The sequence below is a fragment of the Eumetopias jubatus genome, unplaced genomic scaffold, assembly GCF_037043125.1.
Source record: "Eumetopias jubatus isolate StellerSeaLion01/CBP00866 unplaced genomic scaffold, mEumJub1_p1.0 scaffold_2, whole genome shotgun sequence".
Lineage (NCBI taxonomy): Eukaryota > Metazoa > Chordata > Mammalia > Carnivora > Otariidae > Eumetopias > Eumetopias jubatus.
The window spans coordinates 44,795,869-44,803,159 of record NW_028274808.1 but is presented as its reverse complement, the minus strand read 5'-3'; positions in this window follow the sequence as shown (position 1 = coordinate 44,803,159).

Here is a 7,291-nt window from a genome sequence, read left to right as displayed (position 1 = left end):
AGGTTAGGCTCTTTCCCCCTAAGGCTTCTTTTAATAGTTTTCCTGTCATATTCTGCACCTTGAGTATGATATGCCTATGCATAGATTTTTTTTTTTTTAATCCTGCTTGGTATTCTCTGAGTTTCCTAGATATGTGATTTGTTGTCTATCATTAATTTGGGGAAATTTGCAGTTATTATTGCTTCAAATATTTCTTCTGTTCCTTCTCTTTTTCTTCTACTTCTGGTATTTCCATACTCTGTTTTTAATTCTCCCACAGTTCTTGAGTACTCTGTTCTTCCCTTTTCATTCTCCCCCCGCTCCCTTTATGCTTTGGTTTTAAAAGTTTCTATTGACATTTCTTCAAGCTTACTGATTTTTTCCCTTTGTCATGTCCAATCTATTCATGAGCCCCTGAAAGGCATTCTTCATTTCTGTTACAATATTTTTTATTTCTACTATTTCCTTTTGACTTTTTTCTTAAAGTCTCCATCTCCCTGCTTACATTTCCCATCTGTTCTTGCAGTTTGTCCACTTTTCTTCTAGGATCACTAGAATATTATTCATAATTGTTTTAAATTCCTGTTGTAGTAATTCCAACATCTCTGTCATATTGGTCTCTCATTCTGGTGCTGGTTCTATCTCTTCAAACTCTTGGTTTTTTGTTTTTTGTTTTTGTCTTTTAGTATGCCATCCCTTTTTGTTGTTGTTGAAAACTGGACATGATGTACTGGTAAAAGGAACTGAGCTAAATAGGTCTTTAATATGAGGTTTTATTTTTATCTGGCTAGGAGTTAGAATGTGTTTACTATTTGCTATAGCTTTTAGTGTCAGAGGCTAAAATTTCCTCTTGTCCTTATCTTTCTATCCTCTGCTGTCTTTGGGTTTCCCTTAAGACTTCTTTATAAATAAAGTACAACACATTTCTCTGTTCATTTTTCTTTCCTTCTCCTTTCCTACTTTTTTTTTTCCTGATTATCCTACTGTTTTTTCCTCCAAAGAAAATAAAAGTCCTTGGTGATATGAGCATTTTTAATGTGTCACATTAATACCACATTTTCTTATAGTTGTTTTACTGTCTCCCTACTAGATTGCAAATCCCTTGGAGCAGGTAGTGCATATTTTCATCTTTGTATGTATTATGCCTCATACATAATCAATGCCCAATAAATATTTATAAAATTATTATATGCAGATCCTAATAAACATTTTAACATTGTCTGCTACTGATAGTGCCCATTACATATCTCTTCCTTTTAGGTTGAGTTCATGCCTGTCCAGTGGTTCTTAACTCTGATTCATAATAGAATCTCTTTTAGGGAGAGATTTTAAAGTATACATTAGGTCTGTAGGAAAGATTGTCAAAATGATTAGAAAATAGGATAGCTCAGCACAGAAATGATAACTATAAAACAACCAAAAGGAAGTCTTAGAACTGAAAATTCCATTATCTGAAATGAAAAATTCACTTGAATGTTAGTAACAGTTTGAATATGCAGAAGAAAGAATGACTGAACTTGAAGAGAGATCAGTAGAAACCATTCAATCTGAAAAACAGAGCCAAAAAGATTGAAAGATAATAGGGAACAGAGTCTCAGTGACCTGTGGGGTAATAGCATGCAATATATGTGAAGTTGGAGAGTCATAAGAAATGGTTGAACAAATGAGAAAAAATTGGCTGCAATTTTATCAAATGTAGTGAAAAACATCAACTTACATACTCAAAAAACTCAGAAAAGCCCAAAGAAAGATAAATATAAAGAAAATACCACCTGTGCACATCATAGTCAATGACAAAGAGAAAATTTTGTGCATGAAAAAAATTTTTTTTGCACTCAAAAGAACAGTGAATGAAAACTGACTAAAAAAAAAAATTGAAGCCTAAAATCTTCACAGTGGTGAAAAACACTATTGCCCCATTATTCATGCATGTCCAATGAAAATATCCTTTAAGAAAAAGGCAAAATGAAGAGAAATTGTGGCAGATTGTATTTTCCAAATATGCCACAACAATAAATGTAACTAGAATAAACATTCTAATTATAAGGCTGAGATTCTCTGGGGAAAAAAAGCAAGTTGAAATTATAAGCTGTGTAAAACATACACACTTCATTTATTTTTTAAAAAGATTTTGTTTAGGGCGCCTGGGTGGCTCAGTTGGTTAAGCAACTGCTTTTGGCTCAGGTCATGATCCTGGAGTCCTGGGATCGAGTCCCGCATCGGGCTCCCTGCTCAGCAGGGAGTCTGCTTCTCCCTCTGACCCTCTTCCCTCTCGTGCTCTCTATCTCTCATTCTCTCTCTCTCAAATAAATAAATAAAATCTTTAAAAAAAAAAGATTTTGTTTATTTATTTGACACAGAGAGAGAGCACAAGCAGGGGGAGCAGGAGGCAGAGGGAGAAGCAGGCTCTCCACCGAGCATGGAGCCCAATGAGGGGCTCATCCCCAGGACCTTGGGATCATGACCTGAGCCAAAGGCAGACACTTAACCAACTAAGCGACCCGGGTGCCCCAATATATGCACTTTAAATACAAAGTCCTAGATAAACTAAAAGATGGGAAAAGATATGCAATGCAACCAATAAGCATAAGAAAGCTTGGTGTAGCTCTTTTAATGTCTAACAGAGTAGTTTCAGTATAGGTCATATTACTAAAGATAAAAGAGGGATATATAATGATAAAATGGTCAATTCAACAGAATAATATAACACTCAATATGCATGTGCTTAATAACAGAGCTTTAAAGACTTGAAACAGAGATTGATAGAATAGTGGGAGAAATAGAAAAATCTACAATCACAGTTAGAGATTTTTAACATCTCTTGCACAATTCATAGAACAACTGATCAGGAAAAAAAATCAGCAGAGTTATAGATCTGAGGAATTCGTCAACCACCTTGACCTAATTAACATTTATGAAGCACTATGCCCAACAACTGTTGAATGTTTATTCTTTTTGAATGCACATAGTATGTTCACTAAGGTAAACCACATTTAAAGTATAGAGCAAGTCTCAATAAATTTAAAAGAATTGAAATTGTACCAGAGTATGTTCTCTGGTTGCAATGGAATTGAATTAGAAATCAATAACACTAAGATATAAATAAAATATTAGCATATTTGGAATTTAAAGAGCATACTTCTAAATAATCCATGGGTTGGAGAAGAAACTACATGGAAATTAGAAAGTATTTCCAACTGAATGATAATTCAATATATTATAATTTATGGGAGGAAGCTAGAGCAAGTCTTAAGAGAGTGTGAATGTTTATATTAGTAAAGAAGAAAAGATTAAAATCAATGATCTATGGGCGCCTGGGTGGCTCAGTCGTTAAGCATCTGTCTTCAGCTCAGGTCATGATCCCAGGGGGATAGAGTCCTGGGATAGAGTCCCGCATCAGACTCCCTGCTCAGTGGGAAGCTTGCTTCTCCCTCTCCCACTCCCCCTGCTTGTGTTCCTGCTCTCGCTGTGTCTCTCTCTGTCAAATAAATAAATAAAATCTTAAAAAAATAAAATAAAATCAATGATCTAGTTTGCTACTTAACAAGCTAGAAAAAGAAGAGCAAAATAAACCTAAAATAAGTAGAAGAAAAGTAATAGTAAAGAGAAGAAATCTATAAAGTAGAAAACAAAATAAATTAAAAAAAACAGAGGAAATTAACATAGGTAGCATAGCTATTTGAAAAGATTAATAAAATTTATATAAATCTTTAGCAAAATTCATCAAGAAAAAGAGAAAACACAAATTACCAAAATTAGAATAAAAGAGAGGATATCACTATGATCATTAAGGATAATAAGGGAACATTGAGAGTAACTTTATGTCAATATATTTGACAACTTAGATAAGAGACAAATTCCTGAAAAAACTTGACTTGTTCGGGGTAACTTGGTGACTCAGTCAGTTAAGAACCGGCCAGCATCTTGGGATTGAGCCCTGTGTCAGGCTTCCTGCTAAGTGGGAGTCTGTTTCTCCCTCTCTGTTGCTCCCCCTACTCTGCTCACTCTCTCTTAAATAAATAAATAAAATCTTAAAGAAAAAAAAACTTCACTTGTCAAAATAGACACAAAAAGAAATAGAAGATCTGAATAGCACCACATCTATTAAAGTATTTAAATTAATTATCAAAACTCTCTCACTCTCTCTCTCTCTCAGACACACACACACACACAACTCCAAGCAAAAACAACAACAAATAACTTCTAGGTCCAGGTGGTGGCATTGGTGAATGCTATCAAACATTTAAAGAAGGAGGAAAAAAAAGAAATAATACCAATCTGGGGCACCTGGGTGGCTCAGTCGTTAAGCATCTGCCTTCAGCTCAGGTCATGATCCCAGGGTCCTGGGATCAAGTCCCATATCAGGCTCCCTGCTCAGTGGGAAGCCAACTTCTCCCTCTCCCACTCCCCCTGCTTGTGTTCCCTCTCTCACTTTGTCTCTCTCTGTCAAATAAATAAATAAAATCTTAAAAAAAAAAAGAAAGACTACCAATCTCATAGAACTCTAAGAAAATTGAGCTTATTTTATAAGGCCAACATAACCCTGATACCTAAGCCTTACAAAGACATTACAGAAAGAGAAAATTATAGACCAATATCCCTCACAATAGATACACACACACAAAGAAATCCTTGAGAAAGTATCAGCAAATCAAATCTAACAATATGTAAAAAAGATACTACATCATGGCAAGTGAACTTTTAGGCACAGGAATTCAAGGTAGGTTTAACTTTGTTAAGTCCATGAATTTGTTATTTTATTTTATTTTATTTTATTTCCAGTATAGTTAACATACAGTGTTGTTAGTTTCAAGTGTACAATATAGTATTTCAACAATTCCATATATCACCCAGTGTTCATCACATTAAGTGCACTCCTTAATCCCCATCCCCTATTTCACCCATCCCCCCACTTACATCCCCTCTGGTAACCGTTTGTTCTCTATAGTTAAGAGTCTGTTTCTTGGGCTCTTTCTCTCTCTCTTTTCCTTTGCTCATTTGTTTTATTTCTTAAATTTCACATGAGTGAAATCATATGGTATTTGTCTTTCTCTGACTGACTAATTTCACTTAGCATTATACTCTCTAGATCCATCCATGTCATTGCAAACAGCAAGACTTCATTCTTTTTATGGCAGGAAAATATTTCATTGTATATATATAGCACATCTTCTTTATCAACTCATCTATTGATATAAAGTCCACCAATTTAATTTATCATTTTAATAAAGGAGAAAAATCCATGTAATTATCTCAAGAGATTAAGAAACATACTTGACAGTAATCAAGACAATGCTGTATTGACACACATAATGGATCAGTGGAATAGAATACAGAGTCCAGAAATGGACCATATAGATGGTCAATTGAATTTCAACAAAGGAGGTAAGACTATTCAATGAGGAAAGAAAGTTTTTTCAATAAATGATGCTAGAACAACTGGATCGATGTATTAAGAGAAATGAACTTGAACTCCTACTACCCTTGCACACAAAAACTGATGTAAGGGGTGGAGCTGGAAGCTCCCTTGGGTTCCATTCTCTCCCACCCACCATCCAGCCCTTAAATCCCTCTGCAGGAACTACAAAAGCAGGATCTAGACTTTGGAATACTGGACCTCACCACCCCCGTCAACTTGAGCCAGCAGAGCACTGAGTGTGTGGGGATAGCTAGAAGAGTCTGACCCACAACAGGACTCCCCTTCTTGGCCCACTGAGTTTCAGATGTCAATTAGTCACCAGCAGTTCTGCTTCCTAAGAGCTTTAAAGAATCTAACAGGGAAGGAAAATCCAGAAGAAAGGCTGAAGTGGTTTCCTCTGGCTTGTCGAAGCAGGAGCTGTAGGGTTGAGATGAGAGCATGAAAACCTGAGACAGAAAAACAGATGATGTACTTGGAATTATCCGAATGTGCAAAGTGGTAATGGGTGAAGATGTGGAAGCCTACTGACCATCTGAATTCAGAGCCACTGCCATGGCCTCTGTGTCCATTCCAACAACCCACCTGCTTCCTGCAGCTGCTACTGAGATGTTAAGATCAAGCCTCTGACTGAGAAGCCTCACACTGGGACAGAACAGCAAAGTGACTGTGGATGAGTGACATTCATGTACCTGGTGGATGAGGAGCAGAGGCTGAGTGTGGGCAGAAAATGGTAGTCAGATGAAGGGAGACAGTTTAGGGTTTATGAAGAAGTGGGGTATGGGCCCTAGAAAGGGATCTAGATCAGGAAGGGCCTTGAATCTGACCCTGAGCCTAATTTCCCTGCTTGAGCAGAAGGCACAGTGTCCCCAGTTAGCTCCGCACTGATTGTGTAATACCAGCAGGTGTGGAAGTAGGTGAGACTCCTGGCATTCACACAGAACCCAGAGAGAGCAATGTGTGGGGACAGAGGCAGCCTTTGACTGCCAGGTGCCTAATGGCCAGGTAGCTGGGACAAGAAGCACTCCCTAAAGTGGGGAGAGAGCACACTGGCAGCCTCTGGTGCCAGGGGAAAGGCAAGCCACAGACCCCATGCCACCTAGGGGGTCCAGGCCTCTGTTTTGGGGCCCAGGATCTTTGTCTTCCTGGTTTTTGGTGTCCTGCTGCTGGTGAGTCCGTGGCTGTGTTCCTGGCTCAGGAAGGTGGGCCTTGTGGCCAGGAGTGGGAAACAACAGTGGTAGTGCTTGCTGGGGCCACCAGAGGCAGGGGTGAGTTGGAGCAGGACCACCAGTGGGCAGAGCCAGGGAAGAGCCTTCTAGGCAATCACCCACCAAGACCCAGAGGGAGAAGTGCCCCCCACCCTGGTCCCAAGCAGGTCTGGCTGCCCCAGAAATGAATTCCAGAATCAAGGAAGACTGCCCTGTGTGAAAGATGAAATAAAATGGAGTCCCTTCTGTCAAAGGATTTTTAAATGGAGTCAGAAGGCCATTCAGGAGATGTAGGTCTTCCTCCTCTTTACTAGGTAGAACCATGAGTTTTTGAATTGGAGCAAATTGCAAAAATTCCAAGGATTCTGCAAGAACACCTACAACCTGTTACAATAAAAGGCTTTTGCTTAGTGATAGCCTTAGCAACCAATTACATTTAGCCAAGATTAACTTTCTGCCACCAACACGGTAGCTTTGGTCCAAGGGTGCAAGAGCATCGGCTCAGGTGTCCCAAACACTAGGTTCAGCCACTCCCTGCTCATAAAATCCAAAGGCAGAGAGACCAGAGGTGGTGAAACAAGAAAGGAATTTGTTCAGTGAGGCCAACTCCAGGAAGACAGTGGACTAGTGTCTTCAAAACAGTCTACAAAGTGCTGAAAATACTTCTAGATTTATGTAAGGATAACAT